We start from the raw sequence: 26,168 nt of genomic DNA, 5'->3' as shown, positions 1-26,168 counted from the left end.
ATGACTTCTAACCCCATGAAACCTAAAGTTGTGGAGATGGAGAATTCAGATTTCTCAAGTGGGCCACTGGGAGTGATGGTGAGCAGGGCCACTCCTCCTTCTACTTCTTGGTCCCCAACAACAACATATGATGGTTGTTGATTAAAGACGTATGTCTTATCCTGGAGGATGGTACCTGATTCTTGCAGGTTTCATCTCTAAGCTAGCACTTTCACTGTGCCCTCAAAAAACCATTTCATTGCTTGGTCAGGTCTATAGATTCTGTGTGTGATGATATTTAATAGAACCAATGTATCCTTTGGTTGTGTGCCCACTGCCCTACCTCCTTTTCTATAAAGTGGGTTCCAAAGTCAGTGGATTTTAAGTGGATAATAAGCGACATATTAAGTGAATGTCAGTAGATTAAACATCTGTAGTTAACTGGTCAAAGCCTTGCAAATAGGACATATGTTGATTTCAGTCAAGAATTGCCACATCCAGGGTGAAAGGGATCGCCTTTAATCAATTTACCACCAAGTGGCTGGTTGGTCTCCTTGAGGGATGGATTCAGCCCTGGTCTTTGTGTGTCAGGTTAGACATTTGGCAGTGGCAGTAACTAAGTTGGCTTTGGTGAGTAGGAACCCAAGTATGCCCTCTATCTCTGTCACAGTGGCTATTTTATTCATGAGCCCATCACACCAGGATTAGGGTGGCTAATGACAGAGGCTGGCTGATATCAACTGGCTCAGTTATTATGAGTAGTTGATTGTTTAGTTGGATATTTATTCTATGGTGTTTACTCTCTTATGGTCATTAACCTGAAAAGATTTTCATGTTTCACACCCACTTTTAATAGATCTATCAACATGCTCCTTTCTCAGATTTTTTTTTTCTCTGATATTGCAAACATCTTAGTGTTACGTCCTTGTCCAGCCAAGCCATTCACTGTTACTCAGGAGTCTAGAAAATTCTTACCTTGGCTAAATTCTCTTTCCATACACAGTTTATGATCAGATATACCACCTAAAGCTTTGAACGTTAGTAGGATGTCCCCTCATTGCTACAGGCCACCACTTCATGTGCCTGTATCTCATTAGGAGTCCATTTTCAACTTGTACCCCAACACCAAGCCATCCATAAACCAAGTTTGGCTCTTTCCTGCCTTCATCAGGTAGCCATAAGGGGTCTCCCATCTGGTCACAGATGTTAGCTAGGTCAAGTACAACAGTGGTGGATGACACGGGCTTCTGTAGTTTTCACCTTCTGGCCCTGCCCATGCCTGATCCTGGATGTCCTATTTCTATCTTGCAACTGATGGCTTTTGTGCCTGACCAACCTTGTGATTTGATCGGTCTGATAAACCCTCCATAATGGGGAGCTCTGGCTGCACGATCACTTAGTGTCATGACAGATGACCCATCTCTACCAGGGTCCAGCAGCATGCAAGGAGTCCTCTATCGAATTGTGTTTAATCCTCTGCCATGGATGGCATGTCCTTGCTCCAAAAGCTTAGAGTTCTATATTATGATTCTCCTGTGGGGTTGCCATACATTCTGCACAACATCCTTTTTGTGCATAAGATCCTCTGGGTCAACTAGATTAAGTGGCAGGCTGTGTATACCACACTCTGAACCTGCTGCATGGTCCTTCCTTCTGAGCCCCACTCACAGCTGCAGCCTTCTTTGTCACTTGTGTATTCTCAAGTCATGAAGGTGCTCTCTCCCCAAAACCCAAAGACTCCTATCACACAAGGTGTTTTCTTCTTGGTTGTGAGAGGTATAAGATAGAGTAGTATCTCCAGGGGGTGGGATGTCCTGGAATACCCCTGATTGTTTGGTATTGACAGAAGGTTTTATATTCCATCCTCTTGAGATCTCTCTCACTAGCTAGTTTTTCTCTCTCTCCTCCCCTTCCTTTAGCTAATATTCTCATCCTTGCTCTCTGTCTCCACTTAGCAGTAGGTTGATCTTTCTTCCCACAAAGTCTCCAATGCCCTTGCTATTCAGGTGGATGCTCATCCAAGTGGATGAACAAGACACTGTGGACATAGTGAACATATATGTTCTGTAGACTGCTTAGAGGGTCCTGATATTTTCAGACTCTACTGAGAGGGTGGGGAGGAGTACGCATCACTTGAGGCAAGACTATAAATGTATATTGCTGTCAGTTCCATTTGAATTGCTTCTAATTCTCCTTGTTGATAGAAACAGAAACGAATTAATTCATTATTAAGTCAATGCCCTTATACCATGCACCCAAAGCTGTGTTTTCACCCAGAAGAGCTAACTAAGATCATTAAGCAAGGTGTTAATATGCTCTAGAAAGATATTACTTCTAGTGTATGGTTCCAATTGGGGTTATGACTTGGTGGAGTTTTGAGGACCATGCAACCTCATCCCTCTGTTTTTTGTAGAAGTCACACTGGAGAATTAAGTGAGGGTGTGATAGAAACCCCCACCTCGTGTATGCTTTAGGTGTTAGGGGTGGCTTTATTCTTTGCCATTCCCATATAGAAAACCATATCATCTTTCATTCACTGTCTTGGTTGGGGGCCTTCCCCGCTGCAATAGCTCCTACTCTATAGTCCAAGGAGCACCTGTATGGGGATTCTTCCAACTGCCAAGTGTGTCCCTTCCAATTATACAATCAGCAGTCAAGGAAGTGACCACAGGGTGGATCCATTGGCCCAGCAAACCTACTGTGAGCCAAGCCTGGCTGGAGCTCCATTTATTCCCTGGCCTTCATATGCTCCCATTCTAACAGGGGCCATGATGACCCTGACGTATCAATATCACCACTTTGGGCCCCCAAGTATTAATATCACCACAGACTTTCTGTCCAACAGTCCTTAAATATCTGGATATTCCCCTTTCTCTAGTGTGTGGTTACGTGAATCATGATGGTAGTTACCTTTAGGGAAGGGCTGGGGGGATAATTATTGTCAACCTTTGCCATGGTGTTTTAGGGTCCTTCTCATAGGTCCTGGCCTCTCCTTCAGGCAATGGGCTCACATCTAGAAACTGGGCAAGGAGTCATACTTCTATTGAGGCAACTGTGCTCAATCTCTTGAGTGTGCATCCTTGATTCCCTTGTCTATAAACTCAGCAGTGCCCTGCCGGCTGCTCGTACAGTGTGGGAAGCCTGGGAATACTGTGCTCTACTAGTCAGCTCACAGCTCTCTGTCCTGGTTGCCTTGCTGACCTGCATGCTCATTATTATTAGACCCTCCTCTCTTCTAATCGTTACATATGACCACCTGACTTGGATTCGCTAGCCAAGCTAGCATCCGCATTGCTAACAGGGAGTGCAGTTTAAAACAGTAATTCCTGTCATGTCCTCTGGTCAGCAGAGGACAGCTGGTACTGATTTCTCAGTGATGCGGATGCCCCTCACATTAATGTATTCCTCATGGTTCTGGTGGCCCTGAGGTGGGGCAGGCCCTTCTAAGTTGTCCTGAGTTGGATCAAGTGGGCCAGACATTTATGCTCCTATCACGGTCACTGTGTGTACACTGCCCCTTGGAAGGAAGGGGCCCGGACCTGAGAAAGACAGCTCTGTTCCACTTTGGGCAATTCTAGAAAGAACAGACAATTGGGGGCAGTCAGCTGCTAGTGCTCCAAGCAGCTGCGGAATAAGCCCTTCGTTGCTAAAGAGGGGTCTGGGAGGTACATCCCAGCCTTCACCATACCTAGGAGAGTTCTTGAACATTCCCAGCTCTCTGAACCTTTTGTCCCTTTGTCCACCATCTGCCACCACAGTCTTGGATTTCTACTTCACAAATTTGCAGGAAAATTTAGATCAAAATATTTCTAAAAACATTCAGATATTTGCAAATTGGCAAAGATTAATTAGCCAAGAAATTGCTTGATTTTTCCACTTTAACTCTTAAACTGAATTATATGATGTCTAGCACATAAAGCGTTCATGAACTGGAGCTTAGATATGTATGTTTTAGAGATCATAGGCTTGAATCAACAAACCAAAGAACTTCACAACAAATTGAGGCAGATTCTCACTTGAAAAGCGCGTAGGGCCCCTTGTGTAACTCTGGTCCTATAGGCTAGTATGGATCCCTTCTGCCTGCTCTCTGAAAGCAAGAAGCAAAAGGAGGACCTGGGCTGCCCTGGGGCTCCAAACAAGGGTGGAAAGGTGAATTTTCTAGGTGTCCAGGAATAGGGGCCCAGAGTTAACGAGGTGAGAATGTGCTTCCAACCTGTTGAAGCCTCAGTATCAGGACACAGTCACTCCGCTCAGGCCAGGGGATGGTGTCAGAGTACAGATGACAGGAGGTGCCCACGGACACACAGCTGGTGATGTTGTGGAGAGGCTAGAGAGGGCTGGGCAAAAATGGAAGGACCATGGGTTCAAATGCTGAAAACACAGGTCTGCTGTCAGTCCACAGGCAGCACGACCTCTGGAATTGCTAAGCATTTTCATGAGGCTGGTATCTAAGTTGAGATTGGACTTTCAGCAGATGTTTATTTCACAGCATGTCTTCTGGGTGAATTGTACTAGGGATTTTCAATTTCTGCCCCAGCAAGTGTAAATTCCTCTGCTTGCTGCTTGCCAAGTTTTGCTCCCTTCTAGACAACCCTTCACTCTTCAACCTCAAATTATTTTCACTGCTCAACACCCTATTCTCTCATTGGCTGACTTCCTGCTAACACAACTTCCTCTTCTTACTTCAAGACCTTTGCTCATTTTCTTTCTTTTGTTAGATTTATTCTTTCCTTCACTCTATCCAATTTCCACCCTTCCTTTAAGCTCCATATAAAAATTTACCTTCTGTGTGAAAATTGTTTGGCTTTCCCTAGTGATTCATCTTTCTCTTCTCTGCAGTCCTATGGTAGCTAGAGGCACATCAATGCAAGCTGACAATGAAGTACCTATTGTTTAATAATGCTTGCAGAAAGTTTTGTATATACTAACTCTTCTTACTTTAAAAATAAGGGCTTCTTCCGGAAAGAGTCCAAATCTTCCTACACTTTTGGTAGGCACACACAGTTCTTGGTGAACGCTGGCTGATGGAGCTATTCTCTCCTTATCCTTCAGCCAGAATCATCAAAGCTAGTAGCGCAGCCCCATACATACCCCAAGGGCTGAGGATGTAGCAAAGTCCACCCTTATCACTCCTTCTGCCCAATCCAGAAAAGTTATATGCATCAAAAACCATATCAACTTTTAGGCAAGATCCTGAGTTGTCATTTATTCCATCAGATTGTTTCAATTCGGAAATGTTCACTTTCTGCTTTGCACAGTGGTCTGACTATGCTACCGATGTACTTCACTTATGAAGACTGGCAGCTCCTGCTTGTTTCTCAGCCTCTTGTTTCATATCAAGTGTTCTTAAGCCCACTTACTGGGACATTGATTGTGATGTTATGGAGGGCCCAAGAGAGCCAGGCTACTGAAAAGTCAGGTCACTACTCAGAGGGGAAACTGAGGCATGAACCCAGTAACACAGGCAAAGCCAGTATTGTAGGAAGTGCCTCAGTGAGCGCTTTGATTCTCAGGACGCTTGCCAAGACTTCAGATACCCAACTCCTGAACTGGAAAGGCTGAGATGCTGAAACACTGATACTTTCTTCTCTAGTGAAGCAGTCAGGATATCCTGGGGAAAGTAACAACCTCAAATTGTCAATGGCTTAAAATAGCACAGGTTGATTTCTTGCTTACCTGCCAGCTAGAGATGAGGTGTAGGGTCAGGAGCAGGTCTTCTCCACAGAGACATCACTCAGGATCTCAGGCTGACAAGATGCTGTTGTTTCTGCTGCTGGTATCTCACCAGGAGGTTCAGGTTTGCCTCCGTGTTTGCTGCCTTGAGTACAAGCAGTTCAATATTTTGGACTCTTGTGCTCATGTTTCATTGGTCCAAATTACTCATGTGGACACACCTAACTTCAAAGAGTAGGGCTATGTCATCTTTACACCTGGAAGGAGAGGAGAATGAGATGTTGGGACACTAGCAATGCCTATCAAACAGAGTCAGAATTGACTCAAACTGGGTTTTCTATGGCTACACAGGCAGACCTCATTTTATTGTGTTTTATATTATTGCACTTTGCAGACTGTGTTTTTTGCAAATGGAAATTTGTGTAAGATTTGGTGGTTGCATGTGGTAAAAAATCCGCCTGCCAATGCAGGAGATGTAAGAGAGGTGGGTTCAATCCCTGGAGTAGGAAATGGCAACCCACTCCAGTAATCTTGGCTGGAAAATCCCATGGACAGAGGAGCCTGGCAGGCTATGCAGTTCATGGGGTCACAAAGAGTCGGACACAACTGAGCATGCACACACACATACACAAAGCTGTGGCAACCCTGCATCAAGCAAGTCTATTGGCACCATTTTTCCAATAGCATTTGCTCAGTTCTTATTTCTGTACAACATTTATGCAATTATCACAATATTTCAAACTTTTTCATTATTATGAGATTCATTATGGTGACTGTGATCAGTGATCCATGATGTTACTATAGCAGTTTTTTGGAATACCATTAATCACACTCATATAAGATAACTAACTTAACTGCTAGCTGTTATATATGTTCTGTCTGGTCCACCAACCAGCCATCCCCCCATCTCTCTCCCTCTCCTCAGGCCTTTCTATTCCCTGAGACACAGCAGTATTGAAATGAAGCCAGTTAATAACCCTACAGTGGCCTCTAAGTGTTCAAACAAAAGGAAGGGCCACCTGTCTCTTATGTTAAATCAAAATCTAGAAATAAGATTAAACTTAGTGAGCAAGGCATGTCCAAAGCCAGGACAGGCTGAAAGCAAGTCCTCTTGTGCCAGTTAGCCAAGTTGGGGGTGCAAAAAGGAAAAGTTCTTGAAGGAAATTTAATATGCTACTCCAGTGAACACACCAATGATAAGAAAGAAAAACAGCCTTATTATATGAAGGAAGTTTTAGTGGTCTTGATAGAAGGCCCAGTCAGCCACAGCATTTGCTTATAAAGCTTAATCCAGAACAAGGCTCTAATTCTCTTCAATTCTACAAAGCTGAGAAAGGTGAGCGAGCTGCAGAAGAAAAGTTTGAAGTTAAGAGAAGTTGGTTCATGATGTTTCAGGAAAGCTGCCATTTCAAAAAAGTGCTAAGTGAAGCAGCAAGTGCTGATACAGAAGCCTCAATGAGTTATCCAGAAGAGCTAACTAAGATCATTAAGCAAGGTGGCTACCAATTTTTCTATGTCTTCTTTTGGAAGAAGACTCTACCTAGGACTTTTGTAGTTACAGAGGAGAAGTCAATGCTTGGCTTCAAAAAGCCCAACTGATACTTTTGTTTGGGGCTATTGTAGCTGATGACTTGAAGTTGAAGTCATTGTTCATTTCCCATTCTGAAATTCTGGGGCCCTTAAGAATTATGCTAATCTACTCTGCCTGTGCTCTATAAGTGGAACAACAAAGTCTAGATGACAGCACATCTGTTTACAGCATGGTTTAATGAACAGTTTAAGCCCACACTTGAAACCCACTGCTTGGAAAAAAAGATGGATATCTGATAGAGACATATTCTGCAAGATGTTATAGAAAAATCCAAACAAATTGTTTGGCTAACCTAATACAATGAAATTCATGTTGTCTACATGCCTGTTAACACAATATCCATTCTGCTGCCCATGGATCAAGGAGTAATTTTGACTTTCAAGTCTTATTATTTAAGAAATAAATTTCATAAGGCTATAGCTGCGTAGGTTGTGATTCCTCTGACAGATCTGGGTAAAGTCGATCAAAAATCTGAGAAGGATTCACCATTCTAGATTCCATAAAGAACATTCATCATTCATGGGAAAAGATCACAATATCAACATTAGCAGAAGTTTGTAAGATATTGATTCCAACCCTCATATATGACTTAAAGGGATTCAAGACATCAGTGAAGGAAGTAATTACAAATATTGTCAAAATACCAAGAGAATTAGAACTAGAAGCAGAGCCTGAAGATGTGACTAAATTGCTGTAATCTCATGATAAAACTTGAGTAGATGAGAAGCTGCTTCTTGTGGATGAACAAAGAAAGTAGTTTCTTGAGATGGAATGTACTTGTGGTGAAGATACTGTGAAGATTGTTGAAATGACAACAAAAGATTTAGAATATTACATACACTTAGATGATAAAACAGCATCAGAGTTTGAGAGGATTGACCCCTTCGTGAAAGGAAGAGTCAGTTGATGAGCAAACTTCATTGTTATCTTATTTTAAGAAATTGCCACAATCACCCCAAACTTCATCAACCACCACCCTGATCAGTTAGCAGCCATCAACATGCAGGCAAGACCCTCCACCAGCAAAATGATTGATTTGCTACAGGCTCAGATGATGGTTAGCAATTAGGTGTTTTTAATTAAGGTATGTACATTGCTTTTTAGACATAATGCTATTGCGTGCTTCATAGACCACAGTATATGTAAGTATAACTTTTATATGCACTGGGAAATTTAAAAATTAGTGTGACTTGTTTTATTGCAATATTTGCTTTACTGTGGTGGCCTGGAACTGAGCTCACAATATCTTTGAGATACACGTTATGTCATCTGGAGAAGGAAATGGCAACCCACTCCAGTACTCTTGCTTGGAAAATTCCATGGATGGAGGAGCCTGGTAGGCTACAGCCCATGGGGTCCCAAAGAGTCGGACATGACTGACCGACTTCTCTTTCTTTCTCTCTTTCTTTCTTTCTTTCTTTTTCTTTCTTTCTTTTCTTATGTCATTGCATGAGCTTGGTAGGAAATGAGTTGTTGTCTGGTACTGGGAAGAATAGAATAAAAGGAAGAGGTAGCAGTCAAATCCATAGGATCAAAAGGTCTTCTATAAAGTAAGATATTCTGAAATATAACCACAATTTAGAGTCTAGAACAATAATTCATCTTTGAGTGGGTCAACTCTAGTTTCTGGACATATGTCTTCTAATTCATTAAGTAGTGCCACCCTTGTATATGAGAACAATACAAAGCTAAATTAACTACCATCAGAACTGGCTCTTTCTTTTTTTTTTTCTGGTAAAAAAGATGTGTTTCTAGAATGCATTTTCATGCCCGCTCTCCTTGTTCTCATTATGAAAGTCACACCATGTGTGAGCTGGTTGTCTCTGCCTGGAGTTGTGGCCCATGGCTATAAAAAAGCCCTATAACTGGTCAGGGAATTGGGCCATCTTCTTTGATTTTATTAGCATCATGCCTTGACTGACCTACTCAGTCATTGCATCCCGAGAGATTATAGGAGTAACTTTAGTTTTCAAAAAATGGAATACAACTAATTAGATATAACTCAAATTATACTCTAAAAAATTCCTAAATAATTATATGAGCACATAAACTCATATACAGAGACACAAATCTTACAAATTCACTACCTTTCAGAACAAGGAAGTTGTAATTAACAGTTTAAGAACCACTTAGAAGAACCTCTATAATGCCATAGAGTAACAAGACTCATTTCAATTGAAAAGTCAACTGTGGAAATATCTCTGCCATAGATCCCTCAGTGGACACTCAAAAGAAGTGTTCTGTTTATAGGCAGAGCTTTGAGTATGAAGACTAACAGTGGGGAAGGGTTTCAAATGAGGAATAAGAACGGAGGATTACAACTGCAGATGATTTAAGTTGGCTTAGACTTGAGAGTCTTTGTAAGAAGATACACCCAGTATACTCCAGCACATCCATTGTAGGGTGATGGTCCCAAAACTTTTGTCACCTCTCAGACTGGAAACCACATTGACAGCAATTCTTGTTAGACTGAGCCATGCAAGATTGGAAGATTCTTAGAAATTGCTTATGGATGTTCATACTGTGGTTATTTGCCTGGAGAAGCACTCCCTTCTTAACAACCAGCCGTGGTAGGCTTTTCTTGGCTCCAGGTGAAGAGGTGACTTCCCTCTTTGATTCAGTGTTCATAATTGGGCTGTCTGTTAGCAGAGGTGGTGAGAAAACAATGCTAATGAAGTCAAGGGTTCAATGCCCACGTGGGTCAGTTAGCTTTCTTTTGTTCTCTGGCCAAAAGTCTACATCCTTTCACTGTGTCCAGCTACTATGATGATAACAGAGATTGGGAGAGAGTAAGGGAACGTGGATGAGCCTCTAATTCTACTCTTCCTATGGTGGAAAACAACTCCAAATCATGTCCTTTTGCAGCAAAGTAGTCTTCAAGGTTGAAGGACTACCCCTTAAGAAGCAGTAAGGAAAATGAAAGATATAGTTTCACAGTGGTATTAAAGAGGTTGAAACTACAGGATCAGAACTCACAGCTGCAGCATTGTTTGGTTGTTTATACTAGTAAGAAGATAGCAGTTGTAAAGATGATGATTATTCACAGCCAATTTTCAATTTCTTATTAGCCAAAGTTTCAACATTTCTAGACATCTGTGTGGGGGCTTCCCTGGTGGCTCAGTGGTAAAGAATTTTCCTGCCAATGCAAGGAGACATGGCTTTGATCCCTGGGTTGGGAAGATCCCCTGGAGAAGGAAATGGCAATCCACTTCAGTATTCTTGCCTGGGAAATCCCATTGACAGAGGAGCTTGGCGGGCTACAGTCCATGGAGTCACAAAAGAGTCAGACATGACTTAGCAACTAAACAACAACAGTGTAAGGAGTAAAGTGAGTCAGTTTGAGTTTCTTTTTTCTTTTTTCTCAGCCACTGTCTGTTGAAGATTCTAATGAACCAGGAAACACCCTTAGATAGAAAGAGAAGAGAAGAGAGAAGGCCAGAGTAATCCCACAAACAGGGCTCAGCCCTGGAGTGTCTCAGATCTGGCTTCTTAATCATTATTCGTAATTCCTCATGCTATGCCCTGTTTTCTCAGAATTACTATATCTTCTGTAAAGTTATGCAGCAATATAAATCAAAGTAAGCACTAACCAACCATGATGGAAAAACTATGGGCTTCTACACTGATTCTATGACTCTTTAGCTTTGTGTATAGGTATATGTCTGCGTGTGTGTGTCTGTGTGTGCACTTGTGCTCACATACATGGGGAAGCTTCTTAACTGCTTTGAACCTCAGATTCCTTGCTTGTAAAATGGGGATATTAAAGTTTATCTCATAGATCTGTTGGAAGATTGGATGACCAAAGAAAAAATCTTGGCAAGTCTAGTGTGGTACCTGGAATGTTATATTTTCCCTAATGACTAGAGTTCCATTTATCAACGTTGCATGTATTTATTCTAGTTGGTTGTGTATATTAGTTCATTCCTTTTCATGGCTGAGCAGTATTCCATTGTGTGAAAGTAAGACAGTTTGCCAATTCATTTGCTGAAGGATATTTGTATTGTTTCTAGTTTTCAAAGATTATGAATAACTCTGCTCCGAATATTCACATGGGTTTTCATTTCTCTAGGAATGGGTTTGCTGGATCATATGGTAAGCATATGTTTAACTTTATAAGAAACTACCAAGATTTTCCAGAGTGGCTGTACAGTCTTGCACTCCCATCAGCAATGTATAGGAGTTCCAGTTGCTCCACACCCTTGATAGCACTTGGTATTGTCATGATTTTTTAATTGTTATTTTAGCCATTCTAATAGGAACATAATGATATTTCTTTGTGGTTTTAATGCTCATATCTGTAATGGCTAATGATGGTAAGCATTTTTTCATATGCTTATTTAGCATTACAATTTTTCTTTAGAGAAGTATCTGTTAGATCTTTTGCTCAGCTACTTAACTGGGTGATTTATTTTCTTACCATTGAGTTTTGAGAGTTCTTTATATATCTGGATATAAGTCCTTTATTAGATATGTGATTTGCAAATATTTTCTCCCACTCTGTAGCTTGTCTTTCTCTTAATCACATGGTTTTAATAGGGACTGATGAGTCTATACACTAAGTTCTTTAAAAACTAAATAGACTTGGCTCTTCCTATCAGTTGGGAGAAGTCAATATGGAAAAAAGTTTGATTTGAGATGCAGACAAACCTTGGTTTGAATCCTGTCAGTTTCCTCATCTGTAAAGTGTAGGCCATAGCACTTAGCACATAGGGTTGCTGGGAGAATTAAATGAGATAATATGTATCATGGGCTTAGCCTAGTGCTAGGATGTTGCAAATGTTCAGTAAGTGTAAAGATCACATTCTTATTACAAAACTCTCACCTCCAAACCTTTGCATAATCTTCTCCCTCTGCTTGGATTGTCCTTACCCCTCTCTCCCTTGTTTTCTACCTGCTTAAATTGACTCCTATTTAGGGGGTTTTGCTGGACATCACCAGTTTGGACCTGATACCCCTTTTTGGTGCTCCTATGGTACCCTTTAATCACCTTCCTTCACTCTGTATTTTAAGCATAATAAGCTGTGAGTAACTTCGAGGGCAGGGCCAATGTCTTTATCATCCAAAATTATTCCAGGTCGCGTTTGATGAATGAATGAATAAATAAATGAATGAATTCATCTCATGCTTTGTCTGGGAGTTCCAATTAAACATCCCTCAGAGTATTGCCAAATTCAGTCCCTTTAAGACAGCCTTAAACATCCCAAATGGATGTCTATGACTTAACACCAGGACCCGACTTACAATCAGCCAAACAGACAGTGCATCTTTGACAAGTTGGATGCCGACTGGAGAAACTTGAATGCTTTGCATCTATTTACTTTTACCACATGCCATAAAAATTAAAAATACATTGTACCACAAGTGCAGTATTTAGTGTCTCACTTTAATTACATTCAAGTGTGTTGCTAAATAGTCTTGAGAAAACCTTAATGACCAGCTGTTCTACCCTTTTCCCATATGTCAGAAATGGTTTCTGAAATCACATTCTGGGACAGTAAGGTTGTATAATTAGACAGTGTATAGTTAACACTTCTAGATTTTCCGCTTAAACTGTGGACCCTTTATACTAACATATTGTGCGATTCTGCCGGTTTGGCGCAATACAATTAAATGACATGCCAAACAGCAACGGAGATATGCAAACTCCATCAGACTTGTTATCACTGCATCATTATTTCCTCATATCTTTTTCATCGTCAGGATGGCATGCTTTTGTGTGTGTGTGTGTGCTATGCAATATTCAGCATGTTTGGCTGACAAATAAACTTAGTAAAGGGGGCTGTAAATTTTTAATATTCCCTTCATAATGCCATTTATCTCACTAGAATTAGATGTGAGAGTAGCTTTTGCATCCTTTCAAACAAAGAGCTATCACTCAGATACACAGCAACCATTTAAAGAAACAAAACTAAAATTCCCCCAAGGTGGTAATAGAAGCCAGCATTTTACTCTGCTTCTGGTAGGGAAGTGGGGATTTTCACCTACCCTCAAACTGGGTTTAGGAGGTAAAAAAGGAGTTGAATTTAGACAATTGGTTGTTGTGAAAATAAGTCATTAGTTACTTTCAGTTGCTTGACTCTCAGCTTAATGAGTTGTTTTGGAACCATAATAGCTCATTTGATTAAATTTGTTTAATTCTTTGATTTTTGAGTATAGACATGAGACTGAAATAGAAATATAAAATAAGGAAATGGGAAATTCTGTCAACTATTAATATTCTTTGGCTCTCCCTTTCCTTCTCCCTCAAAAGAAAATCTCCTTGACATTGTCCCAAATCTCAAGAAAAAAACAGAACTCTGATTTCTGATTGAGATTTGCCCAGACAAATATAGTAAGACCAAGTCACAGCTGAAGCTTTCTCGAGTCCTAAAGCAGCAAATTCATTTTTGAAAAAGGCTGAGAGAGCTTCACTGTTCTAAGACCGATTTACACCATTTTTTTCTTCTAAGCTTGAATTTCCAATGACTTATTTAGATGTAAGCACTGACAGCTGTAATCATGCTTTAAATCTTGCTTTGTATCCTTAGTTATAATGTTGTTCAATTAATATTCAGAATAATGGAAGTGATGTGCCGTTTTGAAAAAGACTTGAATACAGTCCAATGCTTTGGGAAACTGACTCTCGAGAGGATTAATCAGCATTTAAAACTTGCATTAATAAAAATCTGATCTTCTGCCATGCGGCATGCATAATACTTTTCAGTTTTAAACATTTTAGTTTAATAATATGGCATTCTTTGTCCTGATTTTTAGAATGATTTTAAAATTGAGCTCCTTCAGATCAATTTTGCCTTGACCCTTGTGCATAATTGGACACTTGCAATTTAAAAATCCAAGGATGCTCTTTTGCATGGTGTGCTAAACTGTGTTTCAATTATTAAAGATAAGGGCAATAGTGGACTATGAGTTCAGTTCAGTTCAGTTCAGTTCAGTCGCTCAGTTGTGTCCGACTCTGTGACCCCATGAATCGCAGCACGCCAGGCCTCTCTGTCCATCACCAACTCCCGGAGTCCACCCAAACCCATGTCCATCGAGTCGGTGATGCCATCCAACCATCTCATCCTCTGTTGTCCCCTTCTCCTCCCACCCCCAATCCTACCCAGCATTAGGGTCTTCTCCAATGAGTCAACCCTTCACATGAGGTGCCCAAAGTATTGGAGTTTCAGCTTCAACATCAGACCTTCCAATGAACACCCAGTATTGATCTCTTTTAGGATGGATTGATTGGATCTCCTTGCAGTCCAAGGGACTCTCAAGAGTCTTCTCCAACACCACAGTTCAAAAGCATCAATTCTGTGGCGCTCAGCTTTCTTCACTGTCCAACTCTCACATCCATACATGACCACTGGAAAAACCATAGCCTTGACTAGACATACTTTTGTTGGCAAAGTAATGTCTCTGCTTTTAAATATGCTATCTAGGTTGGCCATAACCTTCCTTCCAAGGAGTAAGCATCTTTTAATTTCATGGCTGCAATCACCATCAGCAGTGATTTTGGAGCCCCAAAAAATAAAGTCTGACACTGTTTCCACTGTTTCCCCATCTATTTCCCATGAAGTGATGGGACCAGATGCCATGATCTTAGTTTCCTGAACGTTGAGCTTTAAGCTGACTTTTTCACTCTCCTCTTTCACCTTCATCAAGAGGCTCTTTAGTTCTTCTTCACTTTCTGCCATAAGGGTGGTGTCATCCGCATATCTGAGGTTATTGATATTTCTCCCGGCAATCTTGATTCCAGCTTGTGTTTCTTCGAGCCCAGCGTTTCTCATGATGGACTATGAGTTAGTACTTAACATTTCAGATTTTTCCCCTCCATTTATATGGAAAGAGTTTTCAATCTTTCTTCAGAGCTCAATTATCCAAACCCAGTCCTTGAGAGAAAAAGAGCTAAAAACTACGTTTAAATAAGAAAAAATGACCAGTGGGAATAGGATCTTTTGCTGTAAATGATATATATCAAACAATCGATGATCATTGGTCTCTTTTTGTTTTTAAATCAGCATAAGTAACCCTGAGTTATTTACATGTAAACAAGGATTCAGGTTCTAAACCTAAAATAAAATGATAGGATGGAAAATGAACTGGGAGATGGTGGACAGCTAAGTGGGAATGAAATCAATTTTAGTAACAGGAAAGGAAGATGATTTTGAGAGCAGAATAGAAAAAAATTGCTGTTTTATCCTAGTAAAGTGATCAGATGCTTTATGACCAGAAGTGAAGTCAAGTTAGCACGTGCTCTATGGGTCTTCTCTCTGCTTAGACCGGAGATTTGCTCTCCAGCCCAGGACCCACTGCTTTACCTCTGCTGAGACCACGTTCCACACTACTGACCGTGGTGGTAAATGTGACCTGGAAGGGTCTTTTTCTTCCCTTTGCAGGATTTTAGGAAAATCTGTTGGTTTCCGTGATAAAGCAGTGGTCACCTCAGTGCAAATTCTTATTGCTGCTGGGCCTTATTAGGATTTTGTAGCAGGTGCAGCAAATGGGCAATGAGTGCTCATTGGAAGAATCTCTTTAAAAGCCCCAGTTAAGTGCCTCCCTGCCTGCCATGATTGTGTGGGTTTCTGCTCAGGACTTTGTTCACCTGGTCCTCCTTCTCAGGAGAGGTTTCTCTGCTTTGGCAGCTTCTTTGAGTCCCATAACTGCTCTGAGATGAGGGTGAGGGGGTATACAGAGAGTGACGGAGACCCTCAAAAAAGTGAGGGGCAGCTGCCCTGCGGAAGGAGCTAAAGGTTCACGTGTGTGGGGGGGAAATTAGTGTCAGGGCCATCGGCTTCTGAGTTAGGGGCTGAACACAGGCAGGGCAGAGAGTCAAGAGAACAAGATCATTTCTTTAAAACTCCGCTGAAGACTTCCCTGGTGGTCCAGTGGATAAGACTCTGCACTTCCCCTGCCGGGGCCCTGGGTTCAATTCCTGCTCAGGGAACTAAGATCCCACATGCTGTGTAGCATGACAAAGGGAGAAAAAAAAGGTACCAGTGGGGTGCTTGCATCATACCAACAGCAAAGGGCATGTTATATTAATAAGGGTATTTAAAACATAAAGCTTGAAAAACACCCATGCCTGACAGAAGTGTTGGTAGCCAAAGCATTTTTATCTGCAAACTGACTACACTTGTAGAGGTGGTTGGATCTGTGTTTGAATGGAGAGAGAACAGGGACCACAGCCTCTGTATTTCTCATAGGAAAGAGTCTTGTGTCCGAAAAGTCTCTTTCTCAGAGTACTGAAAAGGTTTTTGCGAGTTGGTTTACTTGTTTTCCTTGACATTTTTCTCTGCCTGTGGCTGTTGGGGAAGTAGGCAACAGAGCTGGGCCCTGGGCCCAAGTAGGTACCCTGCCTCTACTGTGGGGGAGAGGTGGGGGCCTGCTCCCTGGATGCAATTCCCCAGCATCCTGGCATTTGGGAAATTTGTTTAACCTCCAGGGGAAAGATTCTACCACCCCGGTTTTGGGGACAAATTACGAACATTTTAACAGCCGCAAGGCCCACTCTGTTTAGCCCAGTATAACCTTTCTAAAACTCAAATAAGATTAGGTCAGTGCCTTGCTTTAAAATGTAAACAAACAGTTTCACCTGGCCTATTAAAAGAAATCCCAAGGCTTTAACATTACCAACTCTGCCTTCACTCTCTGACCCCAGACCAGGCTGTATCTTCTCCTTTTCTTCCACTATTTTCAGACACCTTGGTCTCAAGTCAGAGAAGCCTAGACATCACTCCTTGAACAGAAGTGCTTTTCCTCTCCCTGTGTCCTTGCTCCAAAAACATCCCCTCCTTTGCCCTTTGCCTGCATGGAGAGCTCCTACTCATCCTTCAGTGCCCAACTCAAATGCCTCTTCCTCTCTGCAGCTTTTCCTGAACTCCCTGATGCTCCCTCCTCCTTCCACATCCTCCACCCTGTCCCCCTCAAGAAGAGTGGGGATCATCACTCTTCTTGCTGTGACTCCTCTACTGTAGCAACTATCACTCTGTCTACAGGTCTTTTTTGTTGTTTCTCCCACAGAATTGTGTGTTATGCAAGAGTTAGAATATTAACTCCAAAGTCGCTGGGGCTTCCCGGGTGGCTCAGTGGTAAAGAATCTGCCACCAGTGCAGAGATGCAGTAGATGCAGGTTTGATCCCTGGGTCAGAAATATTCCTGGAGGAGGGCATGGCAACATGATATAGAGATTAAACAAGACAATGAAAGTGAAAGTCGCTCAGTCGTGTCAGACCCTTTGCGACCCTATGGACTGTAGCCCGCCAAGCTCCACTGTGTGTGAAATTCTCCAGACAAGAATACCGGAGTAGGTTGCCATTCCTTTCTCCAGGGGATCTTCCAGACCCAGGGATCGAACCTGGGTGTCCCGCATTGCAGGCAGATTCTTTATCATCTGAGTCAACAGATAAATCCCATGGATAGAGGAGTCTGGCAGGCTATAGTCAATGAGGTGCAAAAGAGACATGACTTAGTGACTAAACAACAATACTTTCGTTAAGTGAATAAGTGAATGGGCAAGTTGAAGAGTCTTAGATTGCAGATGTAACTAGAGTCCTCTGAAAATCACAGTACATGACAAGTACCTTTTCAGGCCCCAGACATTTGCCCTATACTTTCTAGTGAGATTTCTTTCTTCTAACTTCAAGCTTATCTATAAAAACATGAGTGCTATTGATTCTCTGTGGATCTGAAAATTTTTTAAATTTCCAAGAGTGTCAAATGAAGCGTACCTTGGTCTGCATAAACATGGTCATCTTCTCGCTGCTTGGGACTTGCAGGGAAAAAAAAAACTCATCATGAGAAATGGTGCAGATGGTATATTTGGCATCACCAGCCTGCGTCGATCAGAGATGCATTTATTTACATGACTTTGTTTGCATTGTGACCATTTATCTGGGTCCTTGCTCACATTTAACCTTTTGGAGGATCGGCAGGGACTGAGCCATTTTGCCCTTGGGATCGGATGAAGCGAGCCCCCTGTAGGGATGATGTTTGCATTTCTTCCTACCTGCAAAGCATGCATTTCTTACAGCCTCAGAAAACATTTGGTTATGTTATCTCGTGGGTCCAGGAGGAGTATGGAGTGTGCCAAATTTAAGAGCCATTGCCAAATGCCATGGTTCGCATTATGTAGATAGCGTGCCAGTGGAACTGGCGCTACTCATTGTAGATTGGAGCTCTTGCCTCAGAGGCAAAGGATCCCCATTAGTCGTTTCCAACTGGGATCATGCCCTTTGCCATTACTTTTGGGATATCTTTGCGTGAGTGTACAAACCATGGTTTGCAGGCACAGCTGATAGACCACTGTGGCTGATCTCTTCCAGGCTGGGACGGTGAGCCCCTAAAAGGGCACCAAAATGGTCTCAGATCCCATGGGTGACTTGGAGATGCTGAGAAACAGCATAGTGCCTTAGAAAGGGTTTTAGAGAGCTTGATTCTGGGTCTGTAAAATAGGGACAATTTACTTACTTTTTCTGAGCTTTGGTTTCCTCATCTTTCAACAGGAATAATCAGTTATTGTCATAACAATTGACCTAATTCATATAAACATTTGGTGTAGTAACAGACACCAAGTCAGCCCTCAACAACAGTTTTTATTATTAATATTATCATTATTATGATATGTCTTGCTTGGTGGTTGTGAAGATGAAATAACTGATATTGAAGTGCTCTGTGAATCTGCAGAACACAGCAGATGTGAGGAATGCTTGCTTCAGTGGGAAGGAAGGGTCATTGCTTATAAAGGCTCTGTCAAAACATGTTTCAACATGATTCTCTGGCCAAGAGTCCCCAATATTTTTTAAATAAGAAGCTACTGAGTCAGACAGAGAAAGACAAACACTGTATGACATCATTTATACGTGGAATCTAAAAAACAAACTAGTGAATGAAATGAAAAAAAAAGAAGTAGACTCACAGGTAATAGAGAACAAACTCATGGTTACCAGAAGGGAGAAGGAAGAGGGAGGGGTAACATAAGGGGAGGGGTAAAAAGGTTGTTATGGGATTATATGAAATCTTTTTTTTTCATTTAAAAACACTTTTTTATATGTTTCAGGTTTTCAGCATTAAAATTTAACATCTGTATGTACTACAAAGTGATTATCACCTTAAGTCCAGTTACCAAACCATTTTAACCATTAGACTTGACATAGCAAAAGAACTCTCCTAAAGTGCTTTGAAGCACAAGAAAAGTTATTTTCAACCTACTGAGTAGCAGAATGAATAGTGATGGATGATACAACTCGCTCATTCTTTTTTATAGTTAATTTCTGCCAATGGGTAATGAACTTAAAAATGGATATTTGTTGTGAATTTCTGTCTGTTTTCACTTTATAGTATTGGGGAAGGGTCCTATAGACAGAATCGTGTCTCCCCAAAGTCATATGTTGAAACCCTAATCCCCCAATGTGACTATATTTGGAAAAGAAAGTAATTAAAATTAGGTAAAATCATAAGGGTGAATGGAGCCCTGATCCATCCAAGAGGATTAGCATCCTAACAAGACCACACCAGAGAGCTCATGCTCTTTCTTTCTTCTCCATGTGAGAACACAGCATGAAGGCAGCCATCTACTAGCCAGGAGAGAGTTCAGCAGAAACCAGCACCTTGACCTTGGACTGCCCAATCTCCAAACCTCTGAGAATATAAACTTCTGTATTTTAAGCCACACAGTACCTGGTATTTTGTTATGGCAGCCCCCGCAGACTAAGATACGGGTAGGGGTGCTGAGGATAAGGTGCCTTAAATATCTACAGGCTTAGTCTCCTGTAACAAGTGCTCAGATAAGTCTGTAAAGTCAGAGACTGTTTGTAAAACTTTGTCTTTCTGTATGGTACCGAGAAGTTAACCCCCAATGATGCATCTGAGTCCCAGGGTTTGTATTTGGGGGACCAACATTCATCTTGAAAAGTCTGTAACATTTTTGAGGATGAACAGTTTGGCATGGAAAATATCACTATGAAAGCAGAGGGTGAATAAAAATGAGAGGAAGAAAGCAAAGAATGAGAGGGAAAAAAAGCTTGTATTGGCCTATAGAGAATAGAACATTTAGACCAACCATAGTACCAAATGTTTCCTTTAAAAAAAAATCATGTCTCCTAAAACTAACTCCAAATGGAGTCATATAAACCCAAATACTAGAATCAGGGGAATTTTCCAGTGAAGGAGAACATTTTGGTATATTAGTAGTTTAGTTTTCTTGTAAGGAAATAAAAAGGAAATTAATTCAGTGATTTGTTCAGAATAGTTACAAAACTGCACAGTCTTAGAGATCAGTGGGGAACACAGTTCCTGCTGGAGGCAGCAATTGTCTGGTCTCCTAGAGGAGATAAGTTGTTTTATTTGTGTTGAGTGGAGGAGAGGAAGGTGCAGCTTTCTGGTTTCTTTCCCCTTGTCCTGGAAAAGATGTAGACTTTCATGGAATATATCTCGGGCTTTCTTGCCTTATTATTCTTTCTCTTTTCTTTACTCCTTGTTCATATTCGCTTGAATTTTACCACTTTTATCATGATATAACTGACATATTGTATAAGTTTAAGGTGTGCATGTGATGGTTTGATATTTGTGTATATTTCAGAATGATTATAATAATAAAGTTGGTTAACACATCCATCGCCTCACATAGTTACCTTTTATGCACGAGTGTGTGTAGAACTTTAAAGATTTATTCTTAGCAACTTTCATGTATATAACAATACTGTTAATTATTGTCACCCTCCCGTACATTAGATCCCCAGAAATCATTCATTTCAAAACTGGAAGTTTGTACCCTGCGACTACCTTCATCCATCCCACTCCACCCCCCTCAACCCCTGGGCAACCACCAATCTACTGTTTCTGTGAGTTTGTTTTTCAGATTCACCTATAAGTGAGATCATCTATTAATAGTATTTATCTTTGTCTAACTTACTTCACTCAACATAATACCCTCAAGGTTCACATCCATGCTGTCACAAATGTCAAAATTTCCTTTTTGTTATGGCTGAATAATATTCCTGTATGTGTGTGTGTGTCTGTATCTGTCTATCTATATCACATTTTTTTTATTCATTCATCCATTTGCAAACAGCTTGGGTTGTTTCCATACCTTGGCTATTGTGAATAATGCTGCTTTGAACATGGAGTACAGATATCTATTCAAGATAGTGATTTCATTTCTTTTGGATATATACCTGAAATTGAAGTTGCTGGATCATCTGACAGTTCTATTTCTAATTTTTTGAGGAAATTTTGTACTCTTTTCCATAGTGACTGCACTAGTTTACACTCCAACCAACAGTGTACAAGTGTTCCCTTTCCCCCACATCCTTGCCAGCCTTATATCTTGTATTTTGATGATAGCCATTTTCACAGGTGTGAGGTGATATCTCATTGTGGATTTTATTTACATTTCCCTGATGATTAGTGATGTAGTGTACCTTTCAATGTACCTGTTGGTCATTTGTATGTCTTCTTTGGGAAAATCTATATTCAGGTCCTTTGCCTACATTTAATTGGATTATTTGGGGGTTTTGCTTTGGTTTAGGGTTGGGATTTTTGTTGTTAAGTTTTATGAACTTCTACTATATTTTGGGTATTAAGCCCTTATCAGATATATAGTTTGCAAATATTTCTTCCATTCTGTAGGCTACCTTTTCATCTTATTAATTCTTTTGCTTTGCAGAGGCTTTTTAGTTTGATATAGTCCCACTTGTTTATTTTTGTTTTTGTTGCTTGTGCTTTAAATATAAAACCCAAACAAACACACAAACAAAAAACAATACTGTCAAAACCAATGTCAAGGAGCTTACCCCCATGATTTCCTCTAGGACTTTTGTAGTTTCTGGTATTACAGTTAAGTCATAATCCATTTCAAGTTAATTTTTGTGAATGGTGTAAGATAGGGGTCCAGTTTCATTATTGAAGAGACTATCTTATCCTCTGAATATTCTTGGCACCCTTGACAAATACTGGTTGACCATATATGCATGGGTTTATTTTGGGGTTCTCAATCCTGTTCCATTGGTCTATGTGTCTGTTTATATGCCAATACCATACTATTTTGATGACTATAACCTTGTAAAATAATTTGAAATCAGTAAATGTGAAGCATCCAGCTTTTGTTCGTTCTCAAGTTTGCTTTGCTTATTCAGTCTCTCGTGTGGTTCCAAATTTCAAGGTGGTTTTTTTTTCCTATTTCTCAAAAGACAAATTTCAGGGTTTTTTATTTCTATTTTTGAAAATTTTCCTGTTTTTTTTTTAGTTTTATTTTTTAAAAGACATTAAAATCGGTACAGACTGCATTCCATCTGTAGATTGCTTTCAGTGGTATGAACGTTTTATCAATACTAATTCTTTCAATCCCAGAACATGAAATATCTTTTTATTTATTTTTGTCTTCAATTTCTTACACCAATGTTTTATACTGTTCAGTTTACAGATCTTTCACCTTATGGTTAAATTTATTCCTAAGTATTTTTATCCTTTTTGATATTATTATAGGTGGGGTTGTTTTCTTTCTTTTTCAGGTAGTTTGTTGTTAATGGAAATGTAACTAATTTTTGCATGTTGATTTTGTTGGTTAAGAAAGGGAATTAGAGTTGCTAACAGGCAAGTATGAAACATTCAAGGAGAAGCAGAAAAACCAAGACTATTTGTGAAAGATGCTGCTAAGAAGGGTCAGAAGGATATCTGTGTAGTTCTGGCCATGGAGGTGAGCAGGTCAAGGAAAGTTGTGAGCAAGTTTTATGCATCCCAAGCTCATATGAACTCTGTACTCACAGGGATGAAGAACAAGTTGGCAGTGTTACAAGTGACTGGTTCTTACAGAAGAGCACAGAAGTGATGAAGGCTATTCAGATTCTGGTTAAGATTCCATAAATCTAGTTCAAACAAATAGATTATAGAATACAGACAAAATAAATAGATTAACAAATGCATGCATTGTCCATAGAGATGATGAAGGCTGAGGACATGAAGAGATGTTAGAGGACACCTTCAAAAGCATAGATGATCAATGAGAAATGGAAGAAGCAGCAGAAATGGAAATTGACAAAACTCTATTTGAAATTATAGCAGGGGCCTTGGGCAAAGCAAAATTGGTAAAGTGATCAATGCTGTTATGGAGCCTGAATCTCCAGAAATGATGGCCACCTCAGAAGATAAAGAATGGGAAGAGGCCCTGGAGGCCATGCCTCCCAGTTGGTCATGCTTAGCAACTGGGGACCACCCCGTTGGACCTCAAGCTTTTCTCGCGGCCACCTGCCGGGTGTACATACACTCCTCTGATGCAGCTACCATTTTATGTATCTCTTGCATTGCACCTCTGTTGATGAGGCATTGCATTCCAGATAAGATGCTCTGCTAATATCACTTCACTCTCTGCAGAAATCTCGTGATCTCCACTGGACTCTTCTTATGAGAAATGGTGTAATAAATGCATCATTTTTAGGAATATAAATAGACGTATCTTTGTAGAGGACAAGAAAAGAAATCTGTCTTCTCACAAAGCACTTTTGAGGATAGAATTCATAGCCTAAATGTTAAGGACTCTATTTTTTTGTATGTAAAACACTGTATGCTGCTGCTGTTGCTAAGTAGCTTCAGTCGGGTCTGACTCTGTGCGACCCTATAGACGGCAGCCCACCAGGCACCTCCATCCCCGGGATTCTCCAGGCAAGAACACTGGAGTGGGTTGTCATTTCCTTCTCCGATGCATGCATGCATGCTAAGTTGCTTCAGTCGTGTCTGACTCTGTGAGACCCTATGGACAGCAGCCCACCAGGCTCCTCCATCCACAGGATTCTCCAGGCAAGAATACAGGAATGGGTTGCCATTTAAAACATTGTATAAATAGATTTTAATAAATTTTTGCTTTAACGTTACGGAAAAAAATGTAGAGTTTTCTACGTACAATCTCCTCATTCATTATTGGTCTGTTTAGATTTTCTGTTTCTCCGTCATTTGGTCTCAGTAGGTTGTATGTGTCTGGCAATTTATTTATTCCTTCCAGGTTTTAAAAAGATAAATAAATGTTGATTTGCAAGACAGAGAAAGGGGAGAAGATATCAGAAGCATTGCAGGTAGGCATAAAAAGTTCAGCAAAGGTGTGGATCATGGTGGCGTGGAATAGCGTGATAGATGACAGGGATAAGAGGTGTGGAAAGTTTCCTGTGAGGAGGGCACAAAGTGTGGACGGAAGTTTGGTGAGAGAAAGGTCTAGAGAAGAGAATGGATATACCAGTTAAGAGGTCTGAACTTTATCTCAAGGGCAACGGAGGTTTGTTAGAGGGTTTTAAGCACAAAAGAGGTTTAAATAGAACTGCTTTTTGTGTTGTTGTTCAGGAAGATCTCAGTTGATGATTGTATTCGGGAATTTTTGACATGATCAATATCAGAGTAGGCGGTGTTTTAAGGAGAGGAAACAGTGGGAAGAATGTGGGACAGCTAGAGATCAGAAAGAGCATGGTTCATAGAAAACTGCTTGGAGCAGAGCAACCACACCAGGAGTTCCAAAGAGAAATGATTAGGGTCAAGCTGCAGCCGGGGGCGTGGGGGGAGGAGACACAGGAGAACTTGAAAAGACAGAGCGCAGGCACTGACTGGATATGTGGGTGAGTGCGGGGGTCCGTGACTCCCAGTTCAGCCTGGGTGACTGGGGGACACTTATACCACTCATGACGATAAAAGAGGTGGTACACACAGCAGATTTTGTCAGGGGAATTTGATTGGAGCAATTTTGTACAAGTTGTTTGTAGATGCTTGTGGAACTCTAGGCTGAGATGGTTCAGCAGGCAAAATGCAATTTAGAAATGAGGTTTGATATAGAAATTACAACACTCACCTCAATAGCATAGAGGCCAGGAGAAGTTCAGGGAATAAACGATGTTACCTGGGGAAAATCTCATTCAATGTATTGTGAAATAAAATCAGTACTGAAAAATAAAAATCCTGGGATAGAGGGAGGGTGTCGATACTTAAAAAGCAGGAGAAAAGAGTCAGAGAAGGAACTGCTAGAATTCCACGTGTCTGACTGAAGACTTAAAGGAATGAAAAGTCAGCAGAGAGGAGGAGGTGAGAAGTCCAGCAGAGGAAAATACTGTATGTGATGAGTGGTGATGGAATTGGATGAAGAATAGTTGAAGGGGTTGAGCTCATACTGAAGGACAGACTGTGAATCCCATGAAACTGGAGGAAAAGGAGCAACTCATGGAGGGGACAGGAAGACTCCAGAATTAGTTATAGACTCAAGGCTAAGAATTCCCACCTATTAACCTTGGTTTTCTCAGGAGAGACAAATTGATCTGCTGAAAGAGGAAGGTTATGGTGGCAAAGAAATAAGAAAATGGGTAAAGGGGAAGAATAGCAATTTGGGGAATTGGGAGAGGACTTGATCGTATATAAGAATAATAGAGAAATGGAGGGATTTAAAAGAGTCCTGTGTCCCTCCTAATTTCTTGAGGGGAAACATGTTACTGACTGTCAGAAAAAGAAGAAAAATTTCCAAAATACATGAAATCAGCTAAATAAATTGTGAAACAGTGATTATATTTTATTTTAATGAAGTATGAAAGCTTACTGAGTTTTTCATATCAAAAAAAAAAAGCCAAGCCAATGAAGCACCGGGACTAGAATCACTAGGGTCCAAAGGTCAAAGATGAGGGAAAGGATTTGCATAGTCCGTGGATAAAAATCAACGTTATGATGTCCCCCTAACGAACAAACAAACAGGCAGAAAATATCTCATGCCCAAGTTAAATAGACTACACTGCTATGCTTACAGCAAGATAGATTTGCAGGCCACAAATTTGAGGTGACATAGATTTAAACAGTGTGGGAGGGTTTAGCAGCTCGGCCCACAAGAGCAGTGTCAGATGGTAGATGGCCAGTCTGACCCAAAGCAGAGGAGTTTTGTGTCCTGTGTAGCAGAAGGACAGAGCAGAGGGTCCTTCCCTGGAGAAGCAGC

The 26,168-nt window shown here is 40.8% G+C and overlaps 1 pseudogene; it reads left to right on the top strand.

Moving 5' to 3' along the window:
- On the top strand, positions 1 to 23,570 carry LOC145504638 (charged multivesicular body protein 3 pseudogene; annotated as a pseudogene).
- Positions 23,571 to 26,168: the final 2,598 nt, after the last annotated feature.

The sequence above is a fragment of the Giraffa tippelskirchi genome, chromosome 5, assembly GCF_054371585.1.
Source record: "Giraffa tippelskirchi isolate mGirTip1 chromosome 5, T2T-mGirTip1v1.2.pri, whole genome shotgun sequence".
Taxonomy (NCBI): domain Eukaryota; kingdom Metazoa; phylum Chordata; class Mammalia; order Artiodactyla; family Giraffidae; genus Giraffa; species Giraffa tippelskirchi.
The sequence above is the reverse complement of the archived record's forward strand: the minus strand, read 5'-3'. Positions and strand labels throughout refer to the sequence as shown.